The following is a 16,177-nucleotide window of genomic DNA, read 5'->3' as shown; positions in this document are numbered from 1 at the left end:
GCGTCTCAGTCTTGCCACACCCTGGAGAAGTATGCTCGGGCCGGACATGGCCGGAGCACCGCAGGCTGTCCTCCAGGGGAGGGACCCTGCATTGATTGAGGGGGCTGAGTTAGGCTATCGAAACACCCCCAAAATCACAGCGGCTTCTCACAAGTTTCTTGCTCACTCTTGTTCGTATCCCATGAGGACCGGGGAGTGGCAGGGCCCTGTTCCCTTCAGGCACGCGGGACCCGAGCAGAAGGAGGCTGCCCTACTCTGGAGCTTCTCCACAGGCCACACGGCCTCCTCAGCTGCCATGCACCTGCTGTTGGACGCCTGCCCCAAGAAGGGACACGTGTCCTTCCCTCTCACAGCCCACTGACCAGAACCACACAGCCCCGCCCGACTGATATATAGTCTTCTGAGTGCCCAGAGGGCAGGAAAACTGGACAGTGGTGCACACTGGCTGTGTCTACATGCATCGTAATTTCCCATCACCAGGAAAATTTTAGAGGAGTTGGGGGGAGGTGGGGCCCCCCTGACTGGGTTGGCAGCTCCAGGCTTTGCAATCAGAGTGACAGCCTTCCACCAGGGTCAAGCTAAGGACACGCTTATTGGTAGTCTACAATACGGAGTCTGTAATCTGCATCGGAAACTCCTGTTCCATGAAATGGGTTATTATTTGGAAGCACTAGGGAGATGGAGGAGAAAGGAGGCAGGGCTCAACTATCTAATCCATTTCCCCGCCTCTCAGTAGGACCTCATCAAACCAGCCACAAGGAGCACAACGCAACAGAAGAAGGCAAACGAGACAAGACTTTACACCACAAGCAGAGCTCCTTCACAAGACCCAGCACGTCAAGGCCAACTTCCCTTTCACTTCTTTCACAGATGACACGAGACCTGTGTGAACCAGTCACTTCATCAACAAGCACCCTCATCTCACCTTTGCACTGCTCCAGAAGTCAACCTTGGCCTGGGTAAACAGAGTCTCCACTGTCCTGTTACGGAGTTTTATTCTAGATACTTCTCCACGTGTGGAATACGCAAAGGCTGTTGTTACCAAATTGGCTCAAGGCGTTCAAGACAAGGAAGCATTCAATCCTGGTCTGTTTCCATCAATGTTAAAGATGATTCCTAGAGTCATGTGTCTTAGGGAAGTGGTAGCAACAGCGATGATAAAAAGAACAATGGCCAACATTTATTGAGTGTGCCCTGCACAGACTGTTTACTTAACTCCGTTAGTCCTTCCAACAGCCCAGAAAGGCAAGAATTTTTATCACCCCCATTTGCAAGAGATTTAGGAATTTCCCTAGGCACACACAACTTAGTCAGTGGAAAAGCTAGGATCTGAACCCATACATTCTGGCGCCAGACCCAGGGTTGGGAGTTTTACAAAATGTAAGTTTAAATTCTGGCTCTGCCACTTCACACATGCATGTTCGTTTTAGTCGTGTTTAGACTAAGTCGCTTTAGTCGTGTCTGACTCTTTGCGACCCCAAGGACTTAGCCCGCCCAGGCTCCAGGCAAGAATACTGGAGTGGTTTGCCATGCCCTCCTCACACATGACATTAATCACTTCTTATCTTTGAACCTCAGCGTCTCCCTAAAAAATAAGCCTCAGTTTCTTCTAAAATGGTGGGGGGCGGGGTGTTAAAAATTTACTTCTCTAGAGGTGGTTGAAGATTAAATAAAACACCCTGGAGATTCTCAGCGCAGTCCTGGCTGGTGAAGGAGAGCAGGGCGAGCCCCTTTGGAGATGTGTTTGAGCCAAAGCTGCACTAGACAGAGGTCTGGATTGACTTTTGGAGAGGTCCCTTCGCGCCCCTCCCCCAACTATGTTTTCATCCATAAATTAGAGACCAGTAGCCTTGCGATTGCACGGACACAGAGAAGGTGCTAGAACACTTTCACCCTTCCTCTCCCCTCTGACCGCTGGGCATTTGGGTCATTTCCAGGTTCTCACTGCTATAAACACTCAGCCTCACTGGTTTCTTGCCCAGGCCTGTGCCTAGCTCCACGTCTGGCATTTCTCCCCACTTTCTGAGTCAGACCTTTGGAGGTGCCTAAGTGGGGCTGGCCAAGGAGCCCTCGCCTGGCACAGCCTTCGCCCTGGGACTGGAAAGAGCAAAGACTCAGCTGCCAGCCGCCCAGCACCAGATGGGGCTCGGTCTGCCTGTGTCTACGGACCATCACCCTGCCCGGGATCATGCCTGATAAAAGGGAGTCCAAGCAAATTCATTTCTGTTTACCCATATCCACTTTAATATTAGTCATCGCTCAGCTTTCACACCCCACGTCCATCATCCATCTCAGTGGACACAAGCTATTACCTGCCAGAACCACAGGCCAGAGTAAGAGCTCACCACCTCTGGATGCCCGAGTGCAGCCATCACAACCATTTTAAGGCTTTTAACTTATTTAAATACCTATGAAGAATCAGAGACTCCTAGAGCCAAGAATCCAAACTAAGTTTTGGACCCCAAACAAGAAAGAACCAAGTGGCTTTCCTGGTGGCTCAGTGGTAAAGAATCTGCCACAGAGATGTGGGTTTGATCCCTGGTCCGGGAAGATCCCACATGCCATGGAGCAACTAAGCCACAACTTCTGACCCTGTGCTCCAGAGCCCAGAGACTGCAACTACTGTGCTTCACAAGAGAAGCCTCCACAGTGAGCAGCCCGAGCAGCAACGAAGACCCAGCACTGCCAAAGAGAAATAAATAAGTAAAATTATTTTTTTAAAAAAGAAAGAACCAAGCTGATTCTCTGACCCTGAAATGAAAATCCATTTTTTTTTCCTGAACTACAAATCAAAGCCAAATCTTCCCAGGAAATATCCAATGAACTATTTTGATCTAAATCATGAGCTGAGCCTCAGTTTCTCTATCTGTATAATAAGGTTAAAAAGTACTCAGTCCATACGGGCTGCTATAACAAAAATACCATAGACTGTATGACTTAAAGAACAGAAATGTATTTCTCATAGATCTAGAGGCTGGGAAGTCCAAGATCAAGGCTCTGGCAGACTCAGTGTCAAATCCTACATGTTATTCAGGGCCCAGTTCAAATGTTACCTCCTCCGTGAAGTCTCCATATTAATTAGGGTAACCCTTAATAATCCCAAACCATCAGTGACTTATTGTAATAGAAGTCTACTTTTTGCTCAAGTAACAGACCGATGTAGGTATTCTTGGTTGGCAGGTGCCCTCCCTCCTTGGAATGAACTTCCTGCTGTCTGGAGATTCTGCCTTGGCATCCTCTTCTTCCAGCCAAGAAAGGACCAAGGAGACAAGCCACTGCTGCTGCTGCTGCTAAGTCGCGTCAGTTGTATCTGACTCTGTGCGACCCCATAGACAGCAGCCCACCAGGCTCCCCCGTCCAGGCAAGAACACTGAGTGGGTTGCCATTTCCTTCTCCAATGCATGAAAGTAAAAAGTGAAAGTGAAGTCACTCAGTTGTGTCCGACTCTTCGCAACCCCATGGACTGCAGCCTACCAGGCTCCTCCATCCATGGGGATTTTCCAGGCAAGTGTACTGGAGTGGGGTGCCATTGCCTTCTCCGAGACAAGCCACACTCATCCTTAAAAAATAACTCCACACTGGGACTTCCCTGGTGGTCCAGTGGTTAAGAATCTGCCTGCCAAGGTTTCATTGGCAAGAGCAATTGGGGGGCAGGGGTGGCCACTTGGGATGCCAGGAGGAAATGGCAGCCCTGGCTGGGCTTTACCCTGTGGAACAGGAAGCACACATTTCTCGTGGAGATTCCGCCCTCGCTCTGCGCTTCCTAACCTGAGCCGCTGCCCTGCGCAGCCCCGCCCTCCATCCCAGGCATCCCTCCCCTCTCTGGTCCTCACTGCACTGCGTCTGCTCTTGTGCGATTTCTCACACCAAAACCAACAGTGTGTGGTGGCTCGTGCTGTGTGTGCCTGTCTCCTTGCCCTGATGTCAGGACCTTCCCTTCCACCTGTTCTTCCTCACGGCACTTAGGACAGTGCCTGGCACACACCAGGGCACAGGGCTGGCACTTGTTATGTCACAGTACTCTGTGTTCTTTCTACATTCCTGGGTTTCAGGTGAGGTCGCTTCAGTTGTGTCTGACTCTTTGTGACCCCGTGGACTGTAGCCAGTCAGGCTCCTCCGTCCATGGGACTCTCCAGGCAAGAATACTGGAGTGGGGCCGCCACTCCCTTCGCCAGGGACTCTTCCTGACCCAGGGATTGAACCTATGTCTCCTGCATTGCAGGCAGATTCTTTACCATCTGAGCAACCAGGGAAGCGACTTTCCTGGGTTATTTCTCTCTAGCTATGGCACCCCACTCCAGTACTCTTGCCTGGAAAATCCCATGGACGGAGGAGCCTGGTAGGCTGCAGTCCAGGGGATCGCTAGGAGCGATCTGAGCGACTTCCCTTTCACTTTTCACTTTCATGCATTGGAGAAGGAAATGGCAACCCACTCCAGTGTTCTTGCCTGGAGAATCCCAGGGATGGGGGACTCTGGTGGGCTGCCGACTATGGGGTCGCACAGAGTCGGACACGACTGAAGCGACTTAGCAGCAGCAGCAGCAGATGACTAGTACTAACTCTTAGTATCTAATCTCCTCCTGCCTCAGACAGGGCTGGAAGCACAATTTGCTTCACTCTACAGCTATAATAGGAAGTTAGATAGAACTTTCCTGTTGTCTCAATTTTTCAGTTAAAGACTTAAAGCAGAATGATAGATAACATATATCCCCACATTTTAAGGAATAATGTTTTTTCTAAAGAAGACATACATATGGTCAACAGGCACATGGGAAGATGCTTGATGCCATTCATCAGCAGAGAAATGTAAATTAAAACCACAGTAAGATGTCACCTGTCAGAATGGCTAGCATCAAAAAGACCACAAATAACAAATGTTGGCGAGGATGTGGAGAAAAGGGAACTCTCGTATACTGTTGATGGGAATGTAAATTGGTGCAGCCACTGTGGAAAAGAGTGTGGGGCTTTTTCAAAAAACTAAAAAACAGAACTACCATATGGTCCAGCAATTCCACTCCTGGATATATATCCCCAAAAAATGAAAATACTAATCCAAAAAGGTACATGGCTAAGTCAAAGACTTCTCTTGGTAAATGTCACATTACACTTGAAAATATGTGGGTTATTTTCAAATATCTCCTGATATTAAATTGCTAACATAATTCCACAGCGATAGGAGAACAGACTGTGTATGATTTCAATACCTTTAGACCATCACCATCAGATGTTTGCACCTAGTCTTATGTCTCTGGATATGTTCCAGTGTCTCCAAGTTTATCGTCTTTGGGAGCTTGAACAGAATTTGTATCCTACTGTTGTGTGAAAATGTATAAATCTTAATTATGTTGAATTGGTTCATAGTGCTTTTCATAGCTACTATATCCTTCTACTTCTCGTATATTAATTCTATCAATTTTTGAGAGTTTGACATTGAAATTCCAACTAAAAATCTTAATTTATCTACCTAAAAAAATAATTGTAATATATATATATAGTGAAATTATATGCGAGTTTGTCCTGTATTTTCCAAGTCTCCTGTAAATGTGTTAATTTTCATAATTTAAAAAAAAGAGGCATGCACCCAATGTTTTTGTTTGTTTGGCTTGGTTTTTCTTGGGCACACCACAGGGCATGTGGATTCCCCAACCATATATAAAGACATAAATAAAGAACAAACCAGTACTGACCAGTGCAGAGAGGGGAGGGGGAAGGACATGATAGGGGTGGGTGATTAAGAGGCACAAACTACTATGTATAAATTAAATAAGCCACATAAATATATTGTACAGCACAGCAACATAGCCAATATTTTATAATAACTATGAGTGGAGTATAACAACAGAAAACAAAAGGATCTTATCATACAGAAATTTTTAAAGCTTTCTTAAATAATACTTGGACAAAAAAAGTAAAACTATAAAACTGACTTTTGCTTCCAGCCAAGATGGCCTAATAGAGACGAGATGTACCTCTTGCCTGAAGCAACCAAAAACGAGACAAAAAGAAAAAGAAATTTCAAGACACTGGACATTAGTAACAAAGGACAGTGACCCCTGAGTAGTTTTCAGGCTGCAGTACAGGGTGGGGGCCCCAGGGAGAGCCAGGCGGGTTCCTTGAGTCGAGGAGACCAAGGCAGCTAGACTTCACAGGACAGAGGACCCGAGAGGACAGAGCTATCCAGAGCGAGGACTCCAGAGATCGAAGCGTCCTCTGACTCTGTTTCCCCCATCCTCATTGGCACCACCACAGCTCAGACCACTGTCACCTCTCACAAAGATCCCTGTAACCCTCCTGCAAGCTAATCGCACAGCACAAATACACACATCTCATAGGCAAATCCTTCAGTAGCTCCCCATCACCACCAGGACATCAGACTCCACAACTCAGCTAATAAGACCTCTTATAATCTGGCCCCGCCCTGTTTTTTCCAGCTTCTCTCTCATCCCTCTCCCACACCACATTTCATACTCCAGCCAGAGTGAATGCTTGCAAATCCCCTGAATGTACAATATTCACTCTTGCCTTTGACTTTTTGCACATGCAGTTTCCTTAACCTATGGCTCCATCTCTTCCCTCCTCCATTTCCCCTGGCCAAAACTTTCAGGTATTTCCTTAAGGCCATTTCCTCTGGGAAACTCTCCTCAACCCCATGAGTCTGCACTAGGTACTCCTATCAAGGGCTCCCCAAACTTCCTGTCCCTAACTCCTAACACTGTATTAAGAAATGTGTCTGTCCTTCTCACCCACCAGGCAACGAGCTCCCTAAGGGGAAGAACTTGATCTTATTCCCTGCTGGCTTCCCAGAACCTAACACAAAGTAAGCAATCAATAAATACTTAGAGAATTTTCAGCTGTGTGAATAAATGACTGACAGTCACCCAGCTGTGTTACAGCAGTCAGCAAACCATCTGCCTGCCTCCAAGGCGCCCATCCTCTCATGTCTCTGGAACACTTGGGAAGGGCTGGAGAGAAGTTTCTGAACTGATAACCTGTGGAGGGTGGACTTCAAGGCTATGTTAATTCTCTCTTTAATTTCTAGGTAGTCTCCACTCCATCTCTTTAATGAAGGGGTTCCCAACCTCCGGGCCATGGACTGGTACCTCCTGTCAGATCAGCAGCGGCATTAGATGAGAAATAAAGTGCACAACAAATGTAGTGTGCCTGAATCATCCCGAAACCATCCCCCACTCCAATCCGTGAAAACACTGTCTTCTATGAAACCAGTCCCTGGTGCCAAAAAGTTTAGGGACTGCTGCCTTAAGGCGTGGTCTCCAACCTTGGCTGCACTTTGAAACGATTTAGGGAGCTTTAAAAATTACTGACACCTGGGCCTCATCCCCCAGAGGTTCTTGTTTGACCGTCTAGAATGTAGCTTGGGATTCTAATCATTTGGCCAGGTTGAAGCCTGCCCCTAAGGCTATACAGGGCTTTCCTGGTGGTTCAGATGGAAAAGGATCTGCCTGCAATACGGGAGACCTGAGTTCGATCCCTGGGTTGGGAAGGTCCCCTGGAGGAGGGCATAGCAACCCACTCCAGTATTCTTGCCTGGAGAATCGTGGTGGACAGAGGAGCCTGGTGGACTATAGTCCAGGGGGTTGCAAAGAGTCAGACGCGACTGAGCAACTAAGCACGCACAAGGCTATACAACCTTTCCAGCAAGACTCCCATTTACTTTTTAAACCCACAGCAGGACTTCCCTGGTCCCATGGTTGAGAATCTGCCTGCCAATACAGGAGACGCAGGTTCAATATCTGCTCTGGAAAGATCCCACATGCTGCAGAACAACTAAATCCGTGTGCCCCAACTCCTGAAGCCCGAGAGCGTAGAGCCCGTGCTCGGCAACGAGAAGCCACCACAGTGAGAAGCCCACAGGCGACAATGAAGAGTAGCCCCCACTCACCGCAACTAGAGAAAGCCTATGTGCAGCGACAAAGACCCAGTGCTGCCAAAAATTAAATGTAAAAAAAGAAACCAGGGCAAATGCCACCTCCTTAGAGAAGGCTGCCCAGGCTGACACACATACCCCCCAGGATTAATCACTTATTTCTCAGTTCTTTAGCTTTTGCACATATTTCCCAAGAGGCAACTTGCCACACCATCTCCAGCTCCCAGCACAGGGCCGGGCACATAGAAGATGCTCAACAGATTCACCAAATACACACATGTATAGATGAGGCAATTCCTAAACCGGACATCCTGCCTGAGATTCCCAAGTCTCAGCTGGAGGCCACACATTAACATGCAGTAGGCGATGGTCCCAGAGAATGATGGTCCCTTTAAACCAACTGGAAGGACACTGCACTCAGAGGCGGATCAGCCAGACACAAGGTAATTGTTCCTCCCCCAGAAATTATGGTAACAAAGCCAAAGAGATGCATAATCATTAAAAACAAAGTTTTCTCCTTGGCACTTTTACAGTTGGGCTGATGGATCAGTTATGAAAATACTGAATAAATAATGAAATGATGGCCCAGGGAGAGCATCTGACAAGAAGGGCTCATGCAGCCATTTTTAAAGGCAGAAACACAGGTTTATTGAACCTGGCAGATGTGCTCAATCCTGACTCTCAGAGCTGAGGCTACGAAAAATTCTGTCCTTCCACATACCACCAGAGGCTTGTGACTGCTTCAACTCTAAGTGCATCAGCACGGCTGGGCTTCCTGTCCGCATGAGTTCCAGGGGCCTTAACAACGAGAGAAGTCACTGCAATGAGAAGCTTTCACACTGCAACTAGAGAGGCGCCCCCACTGTCCACAACCAGAGAAAACCCATGCACATCCCAACACAACCAAAAATAATTTTTTTTAAGAAGACTTTAAAATAATCAGTCTCAGCTTGTCCACTCCCTTTCTCTTTATCAGTTAGCTTCTGATTTAATCAATCTTGGTGGGCAGTTGGGTACTGAAAGTTTAAACTCACCCCCACACACAGGTGACTAAATGCACAGCAAGAGGTGAGAAACACTGACCCACAGGAGGTGACGTGAGGGATGCTGAGAATCTCACCTGGGGTGACATACCAACTAGGTACCAGAGGGCCATAGTCAGAGGTCCTCAGAGCAGCTCTCCATCCAAAGTACATACCAGCATTATCCTGAGTGCTCTTAAGAAGAATGGATAAGAGGCCCTGCCCCAGGCCTTGGAAAGCTCCCAGGTGGCTCTATGAAGCAGCAAGGGTTGAGACCCACTGGGCTAAAGCAGTGCATCCTCCAGTGTGTGCGAGACTGAGATTCATCTGTTGCTCTTCAGGCTCTAAGTCGTGCCCGACTCTCCATGGACTGTAGCATGCCAGGCTCCTCCATCACTAAAAAAAAACAAAGATAAATGAATGTGGTTCCCCACCCACAAGAACCCTGGTTCATTCATTCAGCCAGTCAGACCACCAAGCATCAACCTTTTCTACACGTCTGCTCTGCAGCAAGGGCTGGGATACAAGCTGATAAGACAGCTATCCCCACTTTTTTTTCCAAACTATGTGGAGTGGTCTGTTTCACCCTGCGGACCATCTCCAGTTCCTCCCCCAAGAATCCAACCCTCCCCTGACTCCCCTTATCCTTCCAGACCTGCTCTGAGCTAATTCTGCTGAAGAGCAGAACTGACCTCTGCCCTTTGTTCCACCACCACCCCTGGACACACATCTGCCAGCCCATTTACAACAATGCTACCCATGACTTGTCTGCACCTCTAGTCTGGGCTCGCCAAAAGGACTGGGACTCTGGCTGGTTTATCTGCAACCCTGGTGGCTTGTAGCTGGTAACCATTCAATGGATATTTATAGTTTATCGAGGCAGAAAGACACATACACATAAAACAGCAGGAATTGCTAGGATGCAGGTAACTATAATGAAAATCAGTGGTTCCTTGGTGGTCCAGGGGCTAAGAGTCCATGCTTCGAATGCAGAGCGCCGCGGTTCAATCCCTGGTCAGGGGAACTAGATCCCACAGGCTGCAGTAGACCCAGTACACTCAAATAAACATTTTTTTAAACTAATGAAAATGCAGGCATCAGGGCCAGACAGAGTGCTTGGCCCAACTGGAGACAAAGAGAGGGATAAAGCACAATCCTGCCCCCCAGGACCCCTCCCCCAGTCTTGGAAGAAATGTGGAAAACAGAAACCATGACATAAAGCCGAAAGGAAGGGACATTAGGTAATCAGAAACAAGGTGTCCCCCAAAGGGACACATCATTTCCAGCTATTAATCTGTAAATGTTTCAAGGAGAAGTAGTATTTGAACTCAGATGGAAAGGACAGACTTGTATATTTTTGAATGAGCAGATGTGGGATGGTCAGGCACCCTAGGAAGAAGAAATGGTGTAAGCAAAGGTATAAAGGCAGGAACAGGAAGACATGCTTAGGAAGGTCGAGAGATGAGACGTCATGAGCCAGAGCCTCAGAGCAGAGTGTCTGGGGGTTGGAAAGTCACAGACAGGAGTCTGAAGGGACACAAGTCCTTCTGTATCGTCAGGCTCTCCAGAGGGGCCACCAGAAGAGTCTGGCCTCCCTTTGTCTGCTATTTCCACATTTTCTAGATTTATATTTCTTAATTAATTCGATTTCCTCAGTTCACACATTCCCAGTATTTGCAACATTTCCCCTGGGCCTGGAAAATGCATCACATGAAAGCTGAGTTATCTGTGTTGAACAACAGTTTGGAAGAACTTCACAGGCAAGGTCAGAAGTTGGTCAAACCGGGTCTAGTTGGGAAGGCTGGACTCTGCATTGGTTTGTCCAAGAGATGAATTCAAAATGAAGTGTGGTTCCTTCGAGGAAGGGGATTTCCTTTTTCCTGGCCTTCTCTCCTGATCCCAAGGGCTGAGGCCAATGTCAAGTGCTCTGAACAAGAGTTCAGTGAAGACCAGGCGACCCGTGGCCAGACTCCCACGATCAGTTCTGGGTGAAGTCTAGTGGAGGCGTTCAGGGAGGGCCATGAGTGTCAGCAGACACTCAGCAGAGCCTGGGGAGAGGGCATGAGAAGTCTGTTCTTGCCTCCTATGTTGTTGGTGGGAATTTAAGTCGGTGCACCCACTGTGGAAAACAGTATGATGGTTCCTCGGAAAACTAAAAATAAAATTACCATATGATCCAGCAATCCCACTCCTGGGCATATGTGTAAACAAAACTATAATTCAAAAAGATACATACACCCCTATCTTCATAGCAGCACTATTTATAATAGCCAAGAGATGGAAACAATTTAAATGTCCATCGACAGATGAATGGATAAAGAAGATGTGGCACATATATACAATGGAATACTACTACGACGATGATGTCGATTCAGTCATGTCTGACTCTGTGTGACCCCAGAGACGGCAGCAGCCCACCAGGCTCCGCCGTCCCTGGGATTCTCCAGGCAAGAACACTGGAGTGGGTTGCCATTTCCTTCTCCAATGTATGAAAGTGAAAAGTGAAAGTGAAGTCGCTCAGTCGTGTCTGACTCTTAGCGACCCCATGGACTGCAGCCCACCAGACTCCTCCGTACATGAGATTTTCCAGGCAAGAGTACAGGAGTGGGGTGCCATTGCCTTCTCTGACAATGGAATACTACTCAGCCATAAAATAGAATGAAATAATGCCATTTGCAGCAACATGGATGCAACTGGAGATTATCCTACTAAGTGAAGGAAGTCAAAAGAGACAAACACAACATGATATCATTTATATATGGAATCTACAATATAACACAAATAAACCCATATATGAAACAGAAACACAACCGTGGGCATAGAGAATAGACTGATGGTTGCCAAGGGAGAGTAGGGTAGGAGAAGGATGGATTGGGAGTTTGGGATTAGCACATACAAACTAGTATATACAGAATGGAAAAGCAATAAGGTCCTACAGGATAGTGCAGGGAATTATATTCAATATCCTGTGAGAAATCATAATAGAAAATATGAAAAAGAATGTATCTATGTGTTTAAATGAGTCGCTTTACTGTACAGAAGTAATTAACACAACGTTGTAAATCAACTATATTAAAAAAATTGTTTTTAAATGTCTATTCTAGGAAATCCTGAGCCAAGGGAAAGAGAAGTAAGATGGACACTAACCAGCCATGGAGCAGGGGTCAGAGGTCTGAAAGCAGCTAATGATCACGGCCCCGCAAAAGGACAAGAGTATACAGTCCGGGCTTAGGGGTCGTCATTCAGTGAGGATGAGATACACACTGGGCACTCACTAGGGTGTTTCTGCAACCAGGGTTGGAGACTGAGATTCTTCTCAAGGGCCCAGGCCAAGCCTCATCTTCACTTTATGGCCTAAGTATGTTGTGACTGCTGATTAAACACAAGAGAGCTGGCTAGTAGCTGGGTGGCAAGGCCCAGACCCTCTTTAGAGCAGCATTATCCATTAGAAATACAATTTGTTGTTGTTGTTCAGTAGCTAAGCCGTGTCTGATTCTTGGCAAACCCATGGACTATAGCACACCAGGCTCCTCTGCAGGTTATGCACGAAATATGATACGAGTTAACTATGTAATCTTGAATTTTCTAGTAACCACTTTCAAAGTAAAAACAGGTGAAATTGATTTTATAGCTATATTTAATGCAATTGATCCAAAATATATTCTAATATATAATCTATGTAAAAATTACTAATAAGATTTTTGCTTTTTTTTTCAGCTAAATCTTTATGTATTTCACACTTACATACACACTTTCACACTTACACTGGGAATTTCATCCCAATTCGGACAAACCACATTTCAGGTGCCCAAGAAGAGCCACGTGTGGCTTATTGGCACCCACACTGGACAGGGTAGCTTTGAGTTGATTTAGTGAAATCAGACTTGAAAAAGAATATCTCTGCCTCATTCATGGCTGGGGATTCCCTGGTGGCTCAGCAGATAAAGAATCGGACCACAATGCAGGAGATGCGGGTTCGATCCCTGGGTTGAAAAGGTCTCCTGGAGGAGGAGATGGCAATCCATTCCAGTATTTTTGCGTGGAGAACCCTATAGACAGAGGAGCCTGGCATACTACAGTTCATGGGGTCACAAAGAGTCAGACATGACTGAGCACACACGCATTCACCCCTGGCCAGAGTGGCTGGCTAGAACGGTGTCCCTTCTGTCCTCACTGCCTTTCAATGCCCACCCTGAGGCAACACAGTTGACAAACATGCCCTTGTACACAGAGAAATGCTACAGACATGGTGTGCTCCCTTCCAGACTCTCCACACCAGTCCTCACGGCCCAAGTACAGAGGCGGGTACGCTCTGTGCTAAAAGAGGAAGGGCTAAAGGACTTCCCTAGTGGTCTGGTGGTTAAGAATCTGCACTTCCACTACCTGGGGTGCCAGTTCAATCCCTGGTCTGGGAACTAAGATTCCACATGCCAAGCAGCCAAAAAGTTTAAAAAAATAATAATAAAAATTTTTAAAAATGGGCAGACTTAAAAAAAAAACACCAAACTTTAAGAAAAAGACTGGCAAGGCTTCAGGCAAAGACTGCTGAGGGGGAGGGGGATTAGTCTGCTCCCGCTGACATAACAAAGCACCACAGCCTGGGTAGCTTAAAAAACAGAAATTCGTTTTCTTACAATTGCAGAGGCTGGAAGTCCAAGATCAAGCTGTTGGTAGGGTTACTTCCTTCTGAAGCTGCTCTGTTTGGCTTATAGATGGGAACCTTCTCCCTGTGTCTTCACAAGCTCTTCCCTCTGTATGTGTCTGTGTCCTGATCACTTCTTCTCATCAGAACAATTACAGGGCGTAGGGCTCACCTGCGTGACCTCATATTAACTTAATCACCTCTTTGAAGACCCTGTCTTCAAATATCCATTCTGAGTTGGGACTTCAACATCTGAATCTTGGGGAAGACAATTCAACCTATAACAGATGAAAACACAGGGATACTCTGAGATTAAATGTTAGCTAGAAGTCCCAAGATCCTTGAAATTTCAATAGGAAAGGCAGAAGCTAAGAGTAGGAGGGAGCCTATATTTTCAAAGCTTCAAGCAGGTCTCCATGTTACCAGAGTTGAATTCGCCTCTAGAGAAGACAGCCTTTTATTTGAGGACAAATCCACTCTGTATGTCTCACAGTTGTGAAGACATAAAGCAAACATTCCCGTAACTATGGAGATGGTAGAGACAGCTGTGGCTCCGAGGAACCAGATGAATCCATGAGACGCAGGGAAAGGTTATCTGTGTAAGTGGTACCCTGTAGACTGGGAGAGAAAAGCTTCTTGCACTAGTCAAGGATGTGACTATCCTGTACAAAGAAAAAAAAAATTTATCCTTAGGAAGCTCTGTGGTCTTATTCAGGCAATACTCGCAGAAGATGAGAAACTGAGGCCTGGTCTTCACTGAGAGTTGGAGGAGAGACTGTAAAATGAACCTGGGCCAGACTGTTAACGTCCACCTCATGATGCCATTCAAGACTGAGGTCTCTGGGGACTGGTATGGTTCTACTACCCAGATGATTAAACAAAAAAAGGAAATGTATTCAGGAGGAGATTTGAGACGAAACATCCAGAAGTAAAACCATGGCCCAAAAGGAAACTGCCAGCCATGTCAAGCTCGATAAGCTTTAAGAACCAGCCCAGCTGCAGTCACTACCACAGCAAGCATCGTTTTCACTTCTGCTTCAGGAACTTGACTTTGCTACCTCTGGGAAGCACCGTCATGGCAGCTGCCACCACCAAAAGCTGGGCACCTCTGCTGCCATCCACACCAGCAAACATGGTGGCCTCACCCAAGCCTGCTTCTTCCTGTGGCTCCCATCTGGAGCAAGGTCCGCGTGGACGCATCTGATTGGTGGAGCTGGGTCACAGGCCTGCATCCCAGTCCCAGGGCAGGTGAAGTATGGCTTCTGACTTCCTCACTGGAAAGACAGAAGAGGAATTCCCCCAGATACACAAAGACAGTTCAAGAGACACTGGGCAGCACAAGATGAAAAGTGGATGGGTGGTGGCGATGGTTACACAATAATGTGAGTGTACTTGATACCACTGAACTCCACGCTTAAAATGGTTTAGATGGTAAATCTTATATGTATTTTGCCGCAATTTAAAAAAAAAGACACGAGGCAGCTGTGAATATGACAAATGACCACTGCCGATCTCAACGAACGTTTAGTGAGTAAGTAAATAAAGGGAAGAGGTGGGGGTGCTGGACTCCTAGACACACAGAAGTTGTCACCAGCCACTGTTTAACATTTCTCAGTGTACTGAGCAATTCTTGGTGTACTTTGTACTTCCTGCTATCAGAGCTCATACCACACAGGATGACTGTTGTTTACATAATTACAGCTAATTTGTATAAGTATTTACAATGTGCCTGGTGCTGACACACGTTATCTCAATTACTCCTCGCAATAACCTGGGAGGTGGGTGATGGGTGACCTCATTGCTCAGAGGGAGTAATTCATACTGGAGGAGGAAGACGGCATCAGTCAACAGAAATAGAAAGTGAATTCAGGGCAAAGATCCAGAAGAACCTGTGGAGATGCAGAGATTATAAAGAGAGAAACGTCAGCCTGTTTTTGTTTTGGGGGGACCACAATAGCAAGGGGCCTGGAAGAGGCTGGAACAAAGGGGAAGTGTAGCTAAATAAGGTCAGGCTAAAACAGAATATGCCCTATACCCAGTAGCCCTGGCAACAAGCCCTCACTCTACAGTCTGATATTATAATAAGAAAAGCTACATACAAAGAAAGTAAACAGTCATCCCAGATGGGGCCACATAGAATCCAGCTGGTACTACACTAAGGAAAGTTCTGGGAGGACTTTGAGAGGAGTTTGTGCCATAAGTTGAGGTCAAAAGAGATATCATCTGAACCGTGCATGATAAAGAATTAACCTGGGGCTTCCCTGGTGATCCAGCAGTTAAGAAGCTGCCTTGCAATGTAGGAGACACCGGTTCGATCCCTGATCTTGAAAGATCCCACACGCCCCTGCGCCACAACCACCGAGTCCGAACTGGAGAGCCCTCAAGTTGCAACTACGAGCCCACAAGCCTTTGTGTCAGTGCTCTGCAACAAGAGAAGCCATCACAATGCGAAGCCAGTGCACTGCAACTAGAGAAAGCCTAAGCACAGCAACGAAGACCCTGAGCAGCCTACATAAATACATATACAAGGGTCTGAAATCAGACTCTTAAAAAAAAAAAGAATTAACTTGAACTACACACTCAAGGGGACCTATTGGTCCAGCCCGTACCTGTTGCTTCTGCCACAGA

General features: G+C 46.7%; 1 long non-coding RNA gene across 3 annotated transcripts in view; it reads right to left on the bottom strand.

The window, feature by feature from the left end:
• LOC132343021 (uncharacterized) overlaps positions 1-14,688 on the bottom strand; it is a 168,328-nt gene extending 153,640 nt beyond the window's left edge. Inside the window, exons 1-3 of one of the 3 annotated variants that reach the window (XR_009491662.1) lie at positions 13,973-14,687; positions 13,542-13,827; positions 9,084-9,303 (exon numbers count right to left, since the gene is read on the bottom strand). This is a non-coding gene — a long non-coding RNA (uncharacterized lncRNA). Of the gene's footprint in view, positions 1-9,083; positions 9,304-13,541 lie in introns of all 3 variants that reach the window. The other 2 variants (XR_009491663.1, XR_009491661.1) reach the window with 2 other exon arrangements.
• Between the last annotated feature and the right edge of the window lie 1,489 nt (positions 14,689-16,177).

The sequence above is a fragment of the Bos taurus genome, chromosome 19, assembly GCF_002263795.3.
Source record: "Bos taurus isolate L1 Dominette 01449 registration number 42190680 breed Hereford chromosome 19, ARS-UCD2.0, whole genome shotgun sequence".
Classification (NCBI taxonomy): domain Eukaryota; kingdom Metazoa; phylum Chordata; class Mammalia; order Artiodactyla; family Bovidae; genus Bos; species Bos taurus.
This window is presented reverse-complemented; position numbering and strand designations above follow the sequence as displayed.